Source organism: Doryrhamphus excisus, linkage group LG12 (assembly GCF_037039965.1).
Source record: "Doryrhamphus excisus strain RoL-2023G ecotype Guam linkage group LG12, RoL_Dexc_Guam_v1.1, whole genome shotgun sequence".
Lineage (NCBI taxonomy): Eukaryota > Metazoa > Chordata > Actinopteri > Syngnathiformes > Syngnathidae > Doryrhamphus > Doryrhamphus excisus.
In genome coordinates this window covers 16,319,849-16,339,951 of record NC_136368.1, presented here as the reverse complement: position 1 = coordinate 16,339,951, position 20,103 = coordinate 16,319,849, and the positions used below count along the sequence as shown (strand labels likewise).

The 20,103-nt window shown below is 41.8% G+C and overlaps 2 protein-coding genes across 3 annotated transcripts in view; one reads left to right on the top strand and one right to left on the bottom strand.

Moving 5' to 3' along the window:
- Positions 1-20,103, bottom strand: part of spryd7b (SPRY domain containing 7b) — a 168,468-nt gene that overhangs the window by 14,753 nt on the left and 133,612 nt on the right. The gene's annotated exons all lie outside the window — the stretch shown is intronic.
- The window catches only part of sox1a (SRY-box transcription factor 1a), a 93,541-nt gene that overhangs the window by 57,440 nt on the left and 15,998 nt on the right, over positions 1-20,103 (top strand). For both annotated transcript variants that reach the window (XR_013629554.1, XM_078795141.1), the window contains exon 2: positions 12,602-12,747. The gene's annotated coding sequence lies outside the window, so the exon portion shown is untranslated. The remainder of the gene's footprint in view (positions 1-12,601; positions 12,748-20,103) is intronic.

Here is a 20,103-nt window from a genome sequence, read left to right as displayed (position 1 = left end):
TATTAGAAAGGATACTCACATGCATGTAGACATCGACCGGGTGAACACAAACAAATTTCTAGGTGTTATAATAAGTTATAATATATGACAAAATGAGCTGGAAACCTCAATTAAAAATATAGAATATACTGTAAGGTGGCAAGAATTGTTCAGTCATTCATGAATGAAATATTTCAATACTGAACAAAGCAAAATCTGCTCTGGACCAGAAAACACTCCAAACACTGTATTATTCTATGGTTGTACCATATGGGGTAATAACTAAAAAAGTACACTTTATTCACAACCTGTACTTCATAGTTACACAGGATAATCCAAAATGCTGGATGTAAAGAACAAACCCTTTACAGTAATCCCTTCTTTATCACAGTTAATTGTTTGCAGACCTGACCACAATAAGAACATTTCCAAAAGTAGAATTTAATATTTTTCAATGATTAAAAAACCCTGTTATGACTTTCTAAATAAGATTTTCATTATTAGAGTCCTCTACACATGAAATAGCACCCCTATAATCAGACTCTTACTTGTATATTCATTCATTTTCTACCGCTTATCCTCACAAGGGTCGCGGGGGTGCTGGAGCCTATCCCAGCACACCTGCACAGGGAGAACATGCAAACTCCGCACAGAGAGGGTGGAATTGAACTCGGGTCTTTGTGCAAACCACTCCTCCGCCGTGCAGCCTCTTGCTTGTATAAGCAATAGTGATTCAGAGTTGAGTTTTAAGGCCACAACAGTAGCCCATGTTGTTTTTCAGGGGGAAATTAATTAGATAAAATCAAAGACCAAGAACAGACATTTTGTCTTAAAGGCGAGCCCCCCAGTAGGACCCCACCCCACTTGGCTTGCCTAGTCACTGTAGTATCCTTCGCTTGTGTTTGTCATTCACTCCAAACTTTCTTTCTGTCTCTCAATTACCGTTTTCCTCTGCATATTTCACCACTTGAACTTTGTAATCTGCAGAATATGATTTTCTTTTTGGGGGAAATTGGGAGCTGTCATGCATATGCCAACATAAGGAGGGCGCTGCAGCCATAGACTGTTAAGGCAATTTAACCAATAAGAGGGTAGTCTTTCGGTCAAAAGTGTTAGAACACTCCAATTTCTAGGAAAAACCTACATTTTTAAGTGTTAACATGGTATGTATCTCTTTTAATATTAATTGCCTTTTTTGCAATTTTTGTAAAAACAAATGACTTTCTCCAGTATGGTGCTGTTCAACTGATGTTTACAAGGGTATAGTCATAATGTATAGTAAAAATGTGACTTATAGTCCGGAAAATATTGAAAGTTCAGTTTCAAAGAACTGAAATCATGATTTGAGGGGGAATTGTAATCTAAAACAGACCAGGGTTCAATTCCACCCTCGGCCATCTCTGTGTGGAGTTTGCATGTTCTCCCCGTGCATGCGTGGGTTTTCTCCGGGTACTCCGGTTTCCTCCCACATTCCAAAAACATGCTAGGTTAATTGGCGACTCCAAATTGTCCATAGGTATGAATGTGAGTGTGAATGGTTGTTTGTCTATATGTGCCCTGTGATTGGCTGGCCACCAGTCCAGAGTGTACCCCGCCTCTCGCCCGAATATGGGATAGGCTCCAGGACCCCCGCGACCCTCGTGAGGAAAAGCGGTAGAAAATGAATGAATGAATGAATGTCATCTAAAACACACAGCAAAAGACAAAGTGAAGTATTAAATGAATATGAAATATGCTTACATGAACATACTGTAAATCCCCAGTATGCATCCTTACAAAGCTATGCTCACTGTTACTGCTGGCCCACCTTTTGTTGTTCTATCTCCTCAAGGCCGTGTTCCACTCAAGGTGAACTCACTTAATATCTGCAGTATGCATGTGGTTTTCAAACACAAGCAATTATCATATTGTCAGGTGCATTTTGTACCGCTTTTGTTCACATGGGCTCTGAAAAATAACCATAAAACCCCAAAGTTGCTCACGTATATAGACACACATTGGTACATGAAGCGGTTTTCCATCTGTATATCCAAGGGTGTCCTGTAACCTTGGTCCAGACAAGGGCAAGGGATGTTCATACGCATATTCAAAAGGACGCTTCTCATTCAATTTTCTCCATATTCATAAGCAGGCGTCGCACCCCCGCTCTCGATATTTTTTTTCCTTTCAGCTTTAAATTAAAGGTACAGGAACGAGCCAGGCCTTTCATCTCCAGCTGAGGGGCGGAAGGTGGAGGAGGGTGGAGAGCAAAGGTGTGTGTGCGTGCGTGTGTGCGCGTGTGTGTGTGTGTGTGTGTGTGTGTGTGGCGTGGGACTCTCTTTGCTCTTTATTTATTAGTCCCCCCCTACCCCCCTCCCCTTGCACTCCCCTTCCTAAACGACACCTGGCAAAAAATGATTCATTAATTCAAAAAGCTGTATTTTTTTTTTGAAAGCCATATTTCAAAGGCGTAGACAGGAAGGAGAGAAGAGGAGCTGAGAGGGATGGGGGGGGGGTGGAGGTGATGGATTGAGGAGAGGCCCCGCCGAGGAGTACACTTCAAGTTTTTGGTAGTGCCTGACGAAAGGAGGGTGTAAGCAACCTTGAGAGCCACAACAAAACAATATATTATTGATGTATAGTGTTCCCTCGTTTATTGCGAGGGAAAGGTTCCCAAAACAGCCTGCAATAAAGAAATCCACAAAATAGCAAAATGTATTTGTTTACCATCATTATCTATGTTTTTAACTTTGTAAAACCTATCCATCCATCTATTTTCTATGCCCTTTATCTTCACTAGGGTCGTGGGCATGCTGGAGCCTATCCCAGCTGTCTTCAGAGGAGAGGCAGGGTACACCCTGGACTGGTCGCCAGCCAATTGCAGCGTTATGTCACCATTCATTCATTCATTCATTTTCGACCGCTTTTCCTCACAAGTGTTGCAGGGGTGCTGGAGCCTATCCCAGCTGTCTTTGGGTGAGAGGCGGGTAACACCCTGGACTGGTCGCCAGCCAATTACAGCGCTGTATCACCATTCAGTCATTCATTCATTTTATACCACTTTTCCTCACGAGGGTCGCAGGGGTGCTGGAGCCTATCCCAGCTGTCTTTGGGCAAGAGTAACACCCTGGACTGGTTGCCAGCCAATTGCAGCGCTGTATCACCATTCAGTCATTCATTCATTTTATACCACTTTTCCTCACGAGGGTCGCAGGGGTGCTGGAGCCTATCCCAGCTGTCTTTGGGCAAGAGTAACACCCTGGACTGGTTGCCAGCCAATTGCAGCGCTGTATCACCATTCAGTCATTCATTCATTTTATACCACTTTTCCTCACGAGGGTCGCAGGGGTGCTGGAGCCTATCCCAGCTGTCTTTGGGCAAGAGTAACACCCTGGACTGGTTGCCAGCCAATTGCAGCGCTGTATAACCACTGCCCAATAAATGTTGTTAATTTTTTTTCTCCTCACATTTCTCTCTTGTGTAAACAATTTCAAAGTTCAAATTTCGTTTTAATTTTAATGAGCACCCTGCGGAGTTGGATACAAGACATTATTGACTCACTGACCGTGGCTGTTTGCCATTTGGCTGTGGCGTTTTAATGTCCTTGTTGAAGCCTTTTGCATCTGCTGTCATGTAACTATCTCCCCACGTCGTACTCATGAACCAAAGATTCATTTGGTCCAGGAACGTGGCTTGCCTTGATTCGACGTGTCCGGGAGTCCAGACACCGGCCACGTAGCTTCTGTGTTCCTTTGGTCTGCGTTTGTCTGCGTTGTGGGTTTTGTCAAAGGGTGGCCATGCAGCAGAGCAACAGTTGCCCGCCAATACAGTACCTTGTAGCTAGCTAGCCATAACCACAACAGGAAAATGTTGTGGTTATGGAAGACCAATCAGGATGCAGAAGACAACACTGAATTTCCCACAATGCAATTCTTCTTAAAGGGCCACGCTCAGCCTGTAACAGCATTCTTACACTGTAAAATAGTTTTGAAAAAGTACTAAAATTGCACTTATGAAATTCTGCGAAATATAGACTCTGGAAAACTGAACTGTGATGGAGGAAGGGAACCAAGGAGAGTTTTCCTCGGATACAAACCTCCCACTAACATGACGGCAGAGCAGAGATTCATTCATTTTCTACCACTTTTCCTCACGAGGGTCGCGGGGGTGCTGGAGCCTATCCCAGCTGTCTTTGGGCGAGAGGCGGGGTACACCCTGGACTGGTCACCAGCCAATCACAGGGCACATATAGACAAACAACCATTCACACTCACATTCATACCTATGGACAATTTGGAGTCACCAATTAACCTAGCATGTTTTTGGAATGTGGGAGGAAACCGGAGTACCCGGAGAAAACCCACGCATGCACAGGGAGAACATGCAAACTCCACACAGAGATGGCCGAGGGTGGAATTGAACCCTGGTCTCCTAGCTGTGAGGTCTGAGCGCTAACCACTCGTCCGCCGTGCAGCCAGAGCTACAAGATTTACAGTGGTTTATGCCACTGTCTCCATTTTGCTACATCACTCCCTTTTTGCCCTCAATCTCCTCTCAGATAAAATGAAGTCCAAAACAACCACAAACCTAGAAGCAATTACAGTGGTATGCTCCATATTTTCCACTTCGCTGCACCGTTTTCTTGATGCAGTCAGTCTCCTCTTGGATAAAATGTGTCTTAAATAAATACAAGACAGCTTCTAATTGTTCTCTCTGTGGCGTTCAACAGTTTATCCACATGAGCAGCAAACGGCCATTGTGGCGTGATCGTGTGTCGGCCACTCCCCGTCGAGCTGAATCTTTCATACGGCCACAGATGATGTGCTTAATTATAGATGTCAGGACAAGGCTGGATCCTTAGCCTCAATTAGACAGGGCCATGGGGTTAGTGACCTGCACCACGACTGTCAGTGCCTATTACACATTACACATGGCCAGTGACAGCGAGGCTGGGGGGGTTGGAGGGCAGGGCTGGGTTACAAGGCCTACTACTGTATTCTTTTCACCCCGCCAGCTAAACGCTGCATTCACTTGTGAGCACACACACAATCACAAACCTGATGCACGGCCCATAAAATGTCTACATTGTTTGCCTGATTGTTTCCAACTCTGTGAACTGACCTCAGACAATTGACGGACCATATCGGGACTTTATCACGTCCAAGGATGTATTCTGTGTTAATCAAAACCTGTTGATGTGGAAACGCCATTGGAGAAACATGGTTTTGAAGCCAGCAAATAGTCATAACAAAGCACAGTTTGATCTTCCAGCAAACATGTCTGACATTGAACATATATTGTATATATATTGTATATATATGTATAGGCAAATCCTGCGGAAATTTTGATGGCCATGGAGATGGCCTGTGTCTTAACCTCGGGCGTCTGCTGGCATGCTTTGCCATACCGACAAGTAAGTCCATGAGGAACTGAGCAAAAATGCTAACATGCTAACTGTTAGCATGCTAGCAAGATAGCGCTCATCACTGTGGCACTTACTACAAGTGCCAAGGCTGTCCTATAACGACCCTGCATCATGCCATGTCTGTATTAGCCTTTAGATGCAAGGAAATTAGCTAAAATGCTAATAGTCAGTATGGTAGCACCTAGAAAGATAACAAAAAGTACTAATATTGCCAAGGTATTCTATAGTGTCCCAATATCATGCCATGTGTGTATTTACATTTAGACATGAGTAAATTAACTAAAATGCTAACATGCTAACAATTGGCATGCTAGCACCTAGAAAGATAACACAAAGTACCGAAAGTGCCAAGACAGATCAATAGTGTCCCTAAATCATGCCATGCATGTATTTGCACTTAGACATCAGTAAATTAGCTAAAATGCTAACAGTTAGCATGGTAGCACCTAGCATGGCAGCAAAAAGTACCGATAGTGCCAAGGCAGTTCTATCGTGTCCCAACATCATGTATTGTGTATTTGCATTTAGACATGAGTAAATTAGCAAAAATGCTAACAGTTAGCATGGTAGCACCTAGCATGACAGCAAAAAGTACCGATAGTGCCAAGGCAGTTCTATCGTGTCCCAACATCATGTATTGTGTATTTGCATTTAGACATGAGTAAATTAGCTAAAATGCTAACAGTTAGCATGGTAGCACTTAGCATGGCAGCAAAAAGTACCGATAGTGCCAAGGCAGTTCTATTGTGTCCCAACATCATGTATTGTGTATTTGCATTTAGACATGAGTAAATTAGCAAAAATGCTAACAGTTAGTATGGTAGCACCTAGCATGGCAGCAAAAAGTACCGATAGTGCCAAGGCAGTTCCATCGTGTCCCAACATCATGTGTTGTGTATTTGCATTTAGACATGAGTAAATTAGCTAAAATGCTAACAGTTAGCATGGTAGCACTTATCATGGCAGCAAAAAGTACCGATAGTGCCAAAGCAGTTCTATGGTTTCCCAACATCATGCCAGGTGTGTATTTGCATTTAGACATGAGTAAATTTGTTAAAATGCTAACATGTTAACAATTAGTATGCTAGCATTACCATTTGCAAAATATATATATATATATATATTTTTTTTTTTAACATTCCACACTCTAACTTAGAGTTTAGCCACGGAGAAAGTTGTGAGGTTTGTGTTACTACGTGGCTGAGCTACAAGGCTACAAACACTCACTTTTGTACGTTTTTGTTAATACCATCGGCAACAAAACTTTCCAAAAAATAAATACCGATCTGATGTACAATACTGATCTAGCATGCTATGTTGTTTTGTGGAACACGGTGTTATATGATATCAATACTGGCATGAAAAAACACTGATATATGATCTGATATATATATTTTTTGCATATTGGCCAGTAAACCGGGTCTGTATTACATTCCTTTAAAAAAATATTACAATTATTGTTAGAGTAATATATGTAATTGTATAATATAACTTAGTCAACCATGCGTGTTGGCCAACATATCCTGGGGCAGTGGTGGCCAGCACAGAGCTCCCAGTGTGCAAACCACAGCCGCCCAGCGTCCCTGTAAGATGACCTCACGGAAAATAGGCCTAATTATTGCTGTGACAGGCCTCGTGCTATCATATTCTACCAGATCAGTCACTACTACATAGGAGTGGGAGAGGCCTAGTCCTGGTTGTTGGTGATGGTAGCTAAAAAAAAAAAATGAACAGAAATATATACCACTGTGCCACCAAACCCCTCTTAAACTGAGCCCTATGTATTTTTAATGTCTTAATCAACAGATCCCAAGGGAGGGGGAAAACAACGTAGAAGGGAATTGGTGCTTTCTGTCAGTCAGGTGAACACAGGTAAGTTAGGAATGAGTGAGGACCTCAAGAAATGTCCAAATTCTGCAGGAAATGTTGCGTCTATAATAAAGTGGCGTCATTCCAGCACACAGCGTTTACATCAGAGGCTATCAAGGCCTGTCTTTTTACCCCCCAAGCCACAGTCATTAAGTCTGAATCATTATATGATACATTTCAGGGCTATTTGCCCTGGTTTTGTTCCAAGGAGACAGTAGGCCTGCATGGGACGCTCCTGGGAAAGGGACACACAACACCAACAAGCTCCTCCGTGAGAAAATCAGCTTGATGACACCAATGAGTTTTTTTTTCTTCTTTGTTTAAACAAAGGGCTCTTTAACCGCTTTGGTTTGTTAAAGAACATTAATATCAGTTGTGCTCTTTATTTTTTCAATCAAACAGAAAATATAGTTTGGGTTGCCAAATGTGGTTTACTTTTAATCTGTGAAATTCAAGTATGACAATGCACTGGGCTTCAAAACAATGTACCTGTTCACTTTTTAACATTTTTAACTTTCATATAAGTCTAAAAACAACTTTGTTATATTGAAAATTGAAATGTGGTGTTAATGTCTGTCACTCACTTACGGCTCGTGCACAGACACATGCCCGTAATGTGAGCACACATACGACATATGTACATACGCAAAGTCTCCGAGGAGCTATGGCTAAGCAGGAAAAGGGTGGGATATAGTACATTGGAATGTGAGGAGCACCTCCATTACAGTACCTAACCCTAACTTTAACCACTGTTGTTAATAAAAAGAAAAAAAGGCAAAATGTTCATTTTAATTGCAAGATAAGATAAGATAAGATATGTCTTTATTTGTCCCTCAGTGGGGAAATTTGCATTGCACAGCAGCAAGAGTACAGAATCAGTTAAGCACTACAAAATACACAATATAAAAAAATAAACAATATATAGTAGTAGTAGTATAGTATATATAGTATATTAGTATATTAGTATATATAGTTCAATAAACTTGAACTCGGCTCCTCATATGTCACAGAACATTTTCTTCCACGTGAACAGACAGAATTGAGGTAGCGTAGTACATTTTTTAAACATTCTTAATTTAGCGTAATAAGTTATGATGTTCTCCCTGTGCATGCGGGGGTTTTCTACGGGTACTCCGGTTTCCTCCACATTCCAAAAAACATGCTCGGTTAATTGGGATTTCAATATCACTTGGATACTATGAACATCCGTCAGCAACACAACGTTTTAGCATTTCTGCTATTTTGATGAAAAATGTACCGCACCTCTCAGCTAGGAGACCCGAGTTCAATTCCACCCTCGGCCATCTCTGTGTGGAGTTTGCAAGTTTTGCATGTTCTCCCCTTGTGTGCACTCCGGTTTCTTCCCACATTCCAAAAACATGCTAGGTTAATTGGCGACTCCAAATTGTCCATAGGTATGAATGTGAGTGTGAATGGTTGTTTGTCTATATGTGCCCTGTGATGGGCTGGCGACCAGTCCGGGGTGACTGCTGGGATAGGCTCCAGCATGCTCATGACCCTTGTGAGGATAAACGGTAGAAAATGAACAAATGAATAAGTTATGATGTTATTATGGAAAAAAGACTACTAAAAACTACTAAAAAGTTACTTTAAGTGACAAATGTATGGTGACATTCTTTCCTTCCTGTTGAGGCTCCTCCCTCCTCCCTCTTATGGAATAACTGTCAATTGTCTCACAATTATAACCCTCCGGGTGTCTTTGCGAATAAAAACTATGAACCTAATGAGATCTTGCCGCCCTTAGTCTCCACTTGGATGTAATTAGGTCTACAACAACAACAACCCTGGAATGATTTACAGTGAGTGATCTACAGAGCGGTATCTCTGTTTTCTTGCTGCCCTCAATCTCCTCTCTAATACACTTTGTTAAGTATAGAAACGCAACATCCGCCACTCTTTGTTTGCCTGTCTTGTTTTGACTGGAGTGTTCAAAGCGGCCTTGAACGGTAGTTTCCAGTTGTTGTGTTTTTTTCCTCGGTGTAACATTATTCTTTATTCCCTCTTACCGAAGGATGTCATCCTTGTGGAAGGTGTCACAAATCCTTTGATCCTTTCATGTTGGCTAAAAAGGAGATCTACCGAGTTGCACTTGTTAGAGGCCAATTTTTCCTCAAAATCTTCAGTCAAAGTCCAAATGATGTACATTTTGCAGGATAGTAACGTCAAGGTACTAGGGTACAGCTAATTATTTTGACAATTCTTGTTATTTCCTATGGGAAAAGCATTCCGGAGCAGGTTGTGTTCAACTTTTCAGGTTCTACTACTAACGTGAAACTAATAATCCGAGGGAGGATGAAGCCATTAAACGGATCATGTGTATGTTTTGAGATCAAGGCTTTAACTGTCAAAACTTTACATCCGTCGCCAATATAAAACCCTTTAAAGTGTGACGTAGGCGTGACAGGGTTTGGTTAACGGCGCCGCAGAGCCGACAGTGCCAAGTCGGAGCGCGACGACATATTTTCGGCTCCATTCAATGGGGGGGGGGGGAACACTCGCTGGTTGGGTCAACAGCTGCAGGCTAGAATTAGAAATCAATTATTCAGCTTTCGACAAGCTCATTAAGTTTGTGAATAGGATTTTCTGTTCGCAGTCTGCCTGCTCATTTCTCCTTGCTTGCAGTTTCTAATTAGTATTTCTTTTAATTTTAAAGTTTGATGGGAGTTTTGGCTTTTTTTTCCGGAAAAGGTGGCAATCAACTTAACACACGCAGAAGCCTCCTATGAACTCTGTCATTATCTGACTCTCTCTGTGTGTGTGTGTGTGTGTGTTCCTGCATGTGTATGTGCACAGACCACTGCCGTTGTTTGGGCACTGTCTAATGACGGAGAGTCATCAGTGCTAAATTAGGCATTAATAATCCAAGAGGTGTAATCTCGGGAAATTAGGCATTAATAATCAAAGGATGAAATTATCCCACAAGGCCGTAAATGAAGCAGCACTAATCGGCGGGTGGTATTTTTACTGGAAATGTGAGAATGGCGAGGATAGGCGTCCACATTGCTATGGAAACGGCCATCATTTAGCACCATCAAAGTAAGCTTACATTTCCTAAAACTGTTACAGTGCGGGACGGCTTATTAGCAAACGCTGCTCACACACACACACACACACACATATTCTCCTCCCTCTCACTCCCTTTCTCCCCTTTTCCTCTCCTCCTCCTCTCCACATTGTGTGTGTCTATCTGATCCCGTGGCCTTTTGTTGCGCTATGAAAGGCCCGATGCCACACTCATTATTTTCTCCTTTATCTCTCTCCCCACTGCTCTGATTAGAACAGTCGCCCCTGACAGACGCCCTCAGCCGGCTCCTATCCATTACATTGTGTGTGTGTGTGTGTGTGTGTGTGCACGTGCACTTGCAACACATGTGAAGCTTGCCTACCTATATAAATCATAAGTGTGCTTCCCACAGAGTGACAACATGACTATTAAAGGCCGAGATTAGATGCGTTCAGGTTCGCCTGTTATGATGCAGGAAAAAACACACACATGTGGCACAACATGGTACATTCGCAAAGATTCTGCCATTGCAGAGATAATGAACACTGTCAGATATATTGTAATCTGCCAAACACCATACTTGTGAATCACGCCAAAATTATAATTCTCAATTTTTTGGGTCATACTTTGATATTTTGTAGAATCTAGAAATTTGTACAGCATTTTTTCCCAAGTGCTCTGACGGTTTTTGGTGTAGTTATATGCACAAATGACAAAATGTAAGTATCCTTCAGAAAAAAAAAATCCTGGATCTGGATGGGCATGCCCAGCTGGGAAAAGGCCGTAGGGCTTCCCTACTGAAACTGAAACGTGATAAGCAGAGGAAGATGGATGGATGGATGGATGGATGGTGATCCTGATCACCTCTGAAATATAATCAGTTCGTCCATGTCTTATTTACAAAATTTCATCCAAATCAATTCAAGATTTTTCTAGTTATTTTCAACACAAACAGATAAACGCCAACAAAAACATTGTAAAACTGCTTTGTTTTTGTTTTTTTTCCACTGCTCCTAATGTGTTATTTAGGTGATCTCACTAATAATAATAATATAATTTATTTTATGCTGGAAATCAGGGGTTTTCAAAGCATGAGGTGGGCCTCTCCTGAATGGCAGACTCCAGAAGAGGTGCAGCAGCTTGACAAAAATAAATAACACTTGTTTTTCAAACCCAAGTTAACTTGATAAATGATAATTAACTGTATATATACAGCACCTTTCAAGACACCCAAAGCACATTATACTGATAATTCATTATCCATTCATGCACAGTCACACACCATAATTAATATTGTAGCCTCAGCTGACAATGCCCAAGGACACAACAACAGTGACTGGGATGGAAGGTGCTGGGTTTTAACTGCCAACCATCCGGTTTCTGCACAAGCCAACTTTAGTGAATTTTAAAAGTGAATTGTATAGTTTTTAGTCTCTACGATGACAGAGGCTCCAGAAAAGCAGTTTTTCAGGGATTTGGTGAGGTCCTTGTTGTATTATGATGTCTGACTGGAGGACCACTGTGCCATACTTTGAAAACAGATACTTTAATTGCAATGCACAGCCAGACCCTTTTCTATAGTTTACTTTTCTGGTTCTATGGTAATAAAATAATAAATATATTGTTAAATGTCTACTTCTCTAAAGACAGAATTAGATGTATTTACTTGTCCCTATGAAGTGGCCGATTTGTCTCAGGCGTGATCACAAAAACTTCAATGGATTTCAAACTGGCTAATCTTTAATAAGCCATTTATAACCCAGTGAACAAGTCACACACAGAATTATGGACAACACTTTTAAGTATAAAGATCCATTTAAGAAAAAAAACATATTTTCTCCCCATAGGTGCTCTGCCTCTGCAAGTGCTCTGAATATGTCATTTGCTTTTAAATTGCATTATCATGCAAAACGAGAGAGGAAATTTGATGAAACTGGGATGGAGTCACCTGTGAGTTAATGGAATATGGCTTTAAGAGGGAACTAATTATGCCTGTTTAGCAAGAATTGAATGGTAGTCCTTTGGAAGGCCTGATTTTGCCAATGTAAACATTAATGGCCTCCTTGATTAACATAAGAATAGTGTGTTATTGTGCTGCAGCCAATTGGATATGCATCTGTGCTGCACCACACACACACACACACACACACACACACACACACATTTACAAACTGACTGGAAGCTCTAATACACATATTACCTGCCTTATCTGCTAACGATGCCATTTCTGTTTCATTGTTTAACTAATTCATACAAAATTCAGTAAAGCGTTGCTGCAGAGACTAAAAGATGAGCTTTTTTTTTTTTCTTCTTTTTTCATGCAGAAAGTTCCTGCACCAGGGGGACAAAGATGGCGGAGGCACAGGTGTGTGTTCAGTCTTGATAGGGCAAGCTAAAGGGCACGTGAAAGGAAGGTGGGCTTTGACTTTGGAGGCGCCTCCCGGGGATGATGACCTTCTTTCACATTCTGGTAAGTTTGACAACTGAGGAGAATCCCAACCTGGCTTCTAAGACACTCTTTACTCTTTCTCTGAGGTCCTGCAGCTTCCTTAAAGGCCAAGCTGATGATAATGTTGTTAGCAAAAGTACACAATGTAGCTTATGTCGCACAATGAAGCAAAGCTGCAAACAACCGGTTTAGTCAGCAATTATAATGTTTTTATTGCAATTGGAAAGTCTCTTTCATTGTTCTGAACTCCTATTTCCATGAAAGCCGTGCTGCCTGGAGGGGTTGTTCCTTTACATGGATTTATTCAACTTCCACGTAGCTGACATCACGTTCGTCCACTTCTTTAGATAGCACACTCCTTTCGACTTAATCAGCGGCACCTCTGCTGGTTGCAACCAAGTGAACGAATGAATGGAGTGTTCCCATTGTGTTCCTAATTGTCCATTCCACTATACACTCAAACTAAAAATTGCAAAAATTCACATTTTGAACTGAGGTTTTCAGTAGAGCTTCAAAAATAAGTATAAACATTGTTTAAGTAATTTATTGCAAATGTTCATGCTGTTACCATACGTAGGTCAAAAAACAGAAAAAAAATAGAACATATCAAATTAAATAATAAAGATATAACATTTCCAAAATTGACTCATGCTTCCTGCCAGTGTTTCCAGAAGGCTAGTGGGAATGTTGCTCCAGCATGGTGAAGATGAGGGCATCCACTGTCTGGAATTGAAGTCGTTTTTGTAAACTTCCCTTGCCGCTGGAAGAAGGCTGTTGTCAGACGGGTATTGTGAACCACAGTGTTGTCCTGTTTAAAAAAAAACAGATATTACCATCATATTATCATGAGGGATTGCCCCCTGAAAGTTCTCCACATAGCTATGTGCCGGTTGACACCCCTGCACACACTGGAGCTCCATTGTTTTATTAAAAGAAAAGGCAGCCCAACCAATAGGACCATCAAAGTGATTTTTGAAATGACAGCTTCAAATGCGTGATGAGGTTGGTTGTATTAAACTTTCCTAGTTCTGTGCCCCCAGTTGGAAAATTGTGCATGAGATGCTTGTATTGGAACTTGTAGATAATCAGATACTCATTTTTCTACTGATATCGGACCAATGTCCACTAATTTCTTATTATTATCTTATTTAATGTAGTCGTATTGTGACCCTGGAATCGATTATTGCTGTTACCAGTATTTCTAAAGGAAATCAGGAAAGGATCATTTTGGACCTTAGAGGTTCCACAACAAAATAGGAGTTCATTCATTTTCTACTACTTATTCTCACGAGGGTTGCTGGGGGTGCTGGAGCCTATCCCAGCTGTCTTCGGACGAGAGGTGAGGTACACCATGGACTGGTCGTCAGCCAATCACAGGGCACATTTAGACAAACAACCATTCACACTCACATTCATACCTATGGACAATTTGGATATTGTACTTATTATTCACTTTTTCTTTCACTTTTTCTTTCATTTATTCTTTCACTTTTTATGTTTTTTTGCAACTCCAAATGCAACAAATGGTGTTAAGGGAGGAAGTACTGTATAAGAATAAGAAGAATACAGTAGTTATTGTAGTGATGGGCAGTGAGGTTCATGGCTGGGAGGCACTGAGGATCTTCGGGCGAGAGGCGGTATACACCCTGGACTGGTGGCCAGCCAATCACACGGCACATATAGACAAACAACCATTCACACTCACATTCATACCTATGGACAATTTGGAGTCGCCAATTAACCTAGCATGTTTTTGGAATGTGGGAGGAAACCGGAGTACCCAGAAAAAACCCACGCATGCACGGGGAGAACATGCAAACTCCACACAGAGATGGCCGAGGGTGGAATTGAACCCTGTAGCTCCTAGCTGTGTGGCCTGCGCGCTAACCACTCCACCGCCGTGCAGCCCCAAACAGGAGTTAAATATCAATTGAATTTAGTGTATAATGCTGCCATCTTACTTGTGTGTATGATGCTTACCTTGCTGTTGTGCAATTCAGTGTATAAAAATAAGTAGTGTTCTAGCAGTGAATGGGATTCAGGGTGCAGGGTGCATCTTTTGCTAAGTGTAAGTGCCAAAGTGGTTTGTTGTGCCTGTTAGGCTACTGTTTTCTTGTACGTCTTTATATTGGACTAACATGAGAGAATTTTGCCATCATCGAAAAAAAAAAAGAAAAGAAAAGACTTCCCGCTAATGGGCTGTGACCTAGCCACCTCCTCCTCCTGTGTTGTTTGTAGGGGCTTGGCCTGATAGCCATTAGTGTTACACCCTATTACATCAGTAATGACTGACTGCGAGCTCTAATTAGAGATGTGTTAGCCACAGATGACTTGCACCCTCCTCCTTCTTCTTACTTTTTCACTCCATCACCGTGGCGATGCTATTAGCACCTACCAGTTTCTGCTTCTGCCTGTCACTGACGGGGAGGGGGTTATATGGCTAATTGATAACCGGAGAGGTAAACTCTTTTCATGTAATTGTCAGATTGGGAGTGTATCTTGCATGCTAATGTACATCTGTTTAAATTTTACAGAGGTGCTTTTTTTTTTTTACTGAATTTGTAATTCATAACTTTCGACTTTAAGGATGGTTGAATTTCTACTGTGTAGCGGATCACATAAATGGGTAGCTGATATTAATTTTAGAGGTGTATGTTCCTCATAAGTTTCCTCAAAATCCGCTAAAAGTACGTTCCACCATTTAGTGACTGGTCACAGCAAATCAAAGTTTTTTTTTTTTAGCAAAAAAGCCCCACCATGGGGCACGCCCCACTATTTGGGAAGTACTGCTCTATTAACGGGACTGCACAGCAGTCTAGCACAGACTAGGAGCTAGGAGACCCGAGTTCAAACCCCGCTCTCGGCCATCTCTGTGTGGAGTTTGCATGCCATATTCCAACATTCCCACATCCCAAAAACATGCTAGGTTAATTGGTGACTCCAATTTGTGTGAATGGTTGTTTGTCTATATGTGCCCTGTGATTGGCTGGCCATCAGTCCAGGGTGTACCCCATCTCTCGCCCGAAGACAGCTGGACTAGGCTCCAGCAACCCCGTGAGGATAAGTCAGTGCCTCTCCAGCCATGAACCTCACTGCCCATCACTACAATAACTACTGTATTCTTCTTATTCTTATACAGTACTTCCTCCCTTAACACCATTTGTTGCATTTGGAGTTGCAAAAAAAACATAAAAAGTGAAAGAATAAGTACAACGTGCAGCATTATTAGAACTGATGTCTCGTAAGGTCCACTGTGGTCAGGCAGGGCATCATGTGTGACAGTTTGAATCCTTTGAATTTTGTCTTGGGTTCCACCATATAGCAACCTGCATTGACAAGTATCATAAATGAAAGTGTGTGCAATTTATCTGCACTGAACTGACATCTCATGAACTATGATGGAATCTTTTTTTATGATATTCATGGTGATGGTTCACATTCTTTAGCTTAGCAAAAAGATTCTCCCTCAAAAAAAGATTAGTTGGTTGGTTGAATTCTTAAGTTTTGGACCTCAGGGGCATTCATTTTGTGTTCCACCATAAATCAACCCCCATAAATAGGTAGTGAAGGTCAAAGTGGGGGCAGTTACTCACTTCTCGTGTTATTCTTTTCTTACTTTATTCGGAGGAAGTATCTCCAAAAAGCCAACAAAAAAGCGTGTCATGTCCGTTGAATTGTGGTCTTGTAAAGTACACTGGCATTTTGCGTCAAACTCGTGTTGTTTTGTGCAACTTTAGAGCCCATATATATTCCCCACAAAAGGGTGTTCTGCTTTCGAGGTTCCACTTTAATTTGGGCTTATTTATGTCTTCGGCCAAACATACCCCCGTCCCCTCCTTTGTGGAATAATAATGGGATGTTTCTTATGGGTTTGTCAACTGTGATAAGATGATTATCTGAAAGGTCTGTGGCATATTGTGGAGAGAGTCTTGCCTTCGCTGCTGGAGTAGGTAATCCCGGGTAATAGCATTATGGACACAGTGTTTTCCTAAAGACCATGATTATCCACTGCTGTTTGCCGCCGGATTGACACTGGCCTCCCTGGTCCTCTTCCCTCCCCTCTTTGTATCTCCGCTTCTTCTTCCTTGTGGTGGTGGTGTCATCCTGCCTCTGACTCACCACTCCACTCCATCAAGCTCTCATATATGCGCTCTCAGGAAAGGCAGCAAGGAGATAAAAATAGCGAGTGACAAAAGAACAAATTGCTCGTAGACAAGAGTGGCCCAGATTTTGAATGGCGCTGTCGAAAGGCGCGCACACACCTTCTTGCTTTGGCAGTTTGAGGTTACCGCTTGGCTTAGTGAGGACGTGCCAAGTCGGGGCGTCTGGCACACATCACGTCCACGCGTGCAAGTTTATCCCGACACGGCAGTTGCGTGACGGGTGTCTTGTAAATAATGCTGAATTGGATGTTTTGACATCTTGTCTATCCATTCAGATTTTTTACTACAGGATGTAGTGTGTACCGCACTGATGGAAAATAACATTGTGTTCTTTGTTGTTCAACACATGCCTTCCTTTTTATTAGGTACACCGACACAGTCTACAATAGCACAAAGTTTGTTGTGATGCTGCCTTTTGTTGCAATAGGCTTCAGACAAACTGCAGCTTGCAGTCACTTGTTTCACACCTGCTGCCGCAAACCCAAACTAGTTCCAGTGGTAGCCATGTTGTTACTCTGTGTTGGTCTCTTTTAAGGAAATGAGAGGAAGGAGGGAAGCTTCGGAAGTTCCTGGGAGAAAAAGAATAATGTAAAAAATATATAATTAAAAATAATCATTCCTCACGAGGGTCGCGGGGGGTGCTGGAGCCTATCCCAGCTGTCTTCGGGTGAGAAGCAGGGTACACCCTGGACTGGTGGCCAGCCAATCACAGGGCACATATAGACAAACAACCATTCACACTCTCATTCATACCTATGGACAATTTGGAGTCGCCAATTAACCTAGCATGTTTTTGGAATGTGGGAGGAAACCGGAGTACCCGGAGAAAACCCACACATGCACGAGGAGAACATGCAAACTCCACACAGAGATGGCCGAGGGTGGTCTCCTAGCTGTGAGGTCTGCACGCTAACCACTCGACCGCCCTGCAGCCCAAAAATAATCATTTCATTGCTAAAATTCATATAGCGGGTTTCGGGTTTTGCAACATCAGACACGGTCGCTCACCTGACCCAGCATCGGTTGATCAGAAGGTGCTGAAGAGTTGACCGGTCTTGTTGTCTCTGGTCCTTGCTCTGCCTGTAATGTCCAGTGTTTTTCGGGCTTTGTGAGGTGAGTGCCCCATAAATCCCCTGTGTTCTGCTTCAACAGTCAATAGGGGTGACGATATTTCTGGTTTAGAAAAGCAAAAACAGAAAGAAAAAACAGAAAAGCTGTGGGAAGAAGGAAGCCTGAAGTCTATCAGATTACTGGCATCACTACTGTGAATGCTAACACACGTAACATGAAATGGCAGTGAGTGAGGTAGGATTGGAATCGAACATTAAGTGCTTTGTGCACACTATAAACCTTGCAATTATACCTGCACTCACCATTTCCAGCGTCACTCTCTTGTGACGTTTTTTTTTTTTTTGCCACAGTTCAACAGAAGCAGAAACTGTAGTAATTCTACATTTGATCAAAGTTACTTAGGATTTGACAGATCAAAACACAATGTCTTTATATAACTACACATTAACATAGCAAATGATTAGTAGTAGCAGCTAAAACTACTGTCATTATTTCAGTGTTTTTTTGCCTTTGTTTCTATTTTTGTTTGTGGACATACATGCAAAGTTATAAAACATTTCAATATATAATGCACTTTTTGTGGCTCAGTTATATAAAAGTCTGGTCAGTTTGGTCAGTCCTATATTTTGTCATTGTAGTTTTCTTGACATTCATGTTAAAATATCTTCTTATCTCGTAGTTGTGAACCCAATATCATGAATCGGTCATACATCTTGCCTTTTGTCCTGCCCTTGGCAAAGGTCCTTGCGCATTCAGGTCCAGCCGCTGAGCCTCTTGCTGATGGTTTCTGCAGCGGGTTTGAGCATCTGTTTGTGGTGCCTTGTGGTGTAGCAGCCTTCTCCCAATATGCTTTTGGGAAGCTCCATCTTTTCCCATGTTGAGTGCAGTGGGCAGTTTGGGGTCCCCACTCTACCCCAATTGAAGAGGTTAACTGAGCTAAGGAGCACTTTGTACACAACATGAACCAGGAAGGTGGTGTGTTGTGGTGTGGCTAAGTTTACTAGAGATCGGACCAAGGTGCACCTTGGGAGACCAGATTGTTGACTGGTCAAACACCTTGCCCAAGCTCTGAACTGAGGGTATCACTATGATTATTATTGAGAGTATTATAAGACGCAGTCTTAATTACAAAGTTTATTTCTGTACTTAAGACATACATAGTTTCATAGTTTCGAGGTGAATTACTGTATGTTCGAACCCCCTTGCACTACACGATACAAAAAACTTATTACGTCCCTGTGTCAGCGGGAAATGATCCCACATTCAATCAAGTTGACAACTTAAATAAAGCATTCTCTTTCTTCCAGAATCTGCACCTATTCAGTTGTATTTCTTTGGATTTCGTGGTTCCCGTGAAAACAGTCTGTTTTAATGTATTCTACCCACAGCTCGCCTCCAAGCACGCCCACTCAGCTGTGGTTGGTCACACTGCCAGTGCATGGAAAGAGTTCCGGTTTGTGCCGCTAACTGTACAGGAGTTAATAAACGCAGATTTATTTTTTAAAATGTCTGCTTTTAATATACAGCCATATGTGTTGGATCCCGAATCCGATACAGATGTAAAAACTGGACAGTCTGAATTTTCTCAAGAAAAGAGGTTACTTCAAAATGTCTCTCAATGGTAGCTTTATCATTTTAGTGTTAGCTTTTCTACAGCATCGGTAACGTGTAAGGTAACGCGGCATTGCTAGCAAGTAAACAGTGGAGCAGCGCTTGGTGGAAAGCTTAGATTTTATATATAAGAACATTTGCCCCTCTGTGATGTCACAAAGGAACGTTTTTTACCACGCCTTTTCAAACCGAGCGTTTTGAGCCATCCCAAACTTCTTTCAGGGCTTACTTCCAAATGCGCAAAGCTCATTATCCGAAACTTTGGCATCGCTTAACATGAGAATATAACATGCTAACTACATTTATGGTTCAGAAACGTGGAAAAAGCACAATAGGTCCGATTTAAAACTGAAAACATTACGCTTGTGAAGTTTTTGGTGTCCACAGTTTGACTCTGGAACAGATCATTTCTACTTAGTACATTATTTCCAATGGGGAAATTTAAAAAAAACATATTAATGCTAGAAACACATGAAATTATATTTACATTTGTTATAGTTTTTATGGGACTTTCCCCGTCACCTTGTTACCA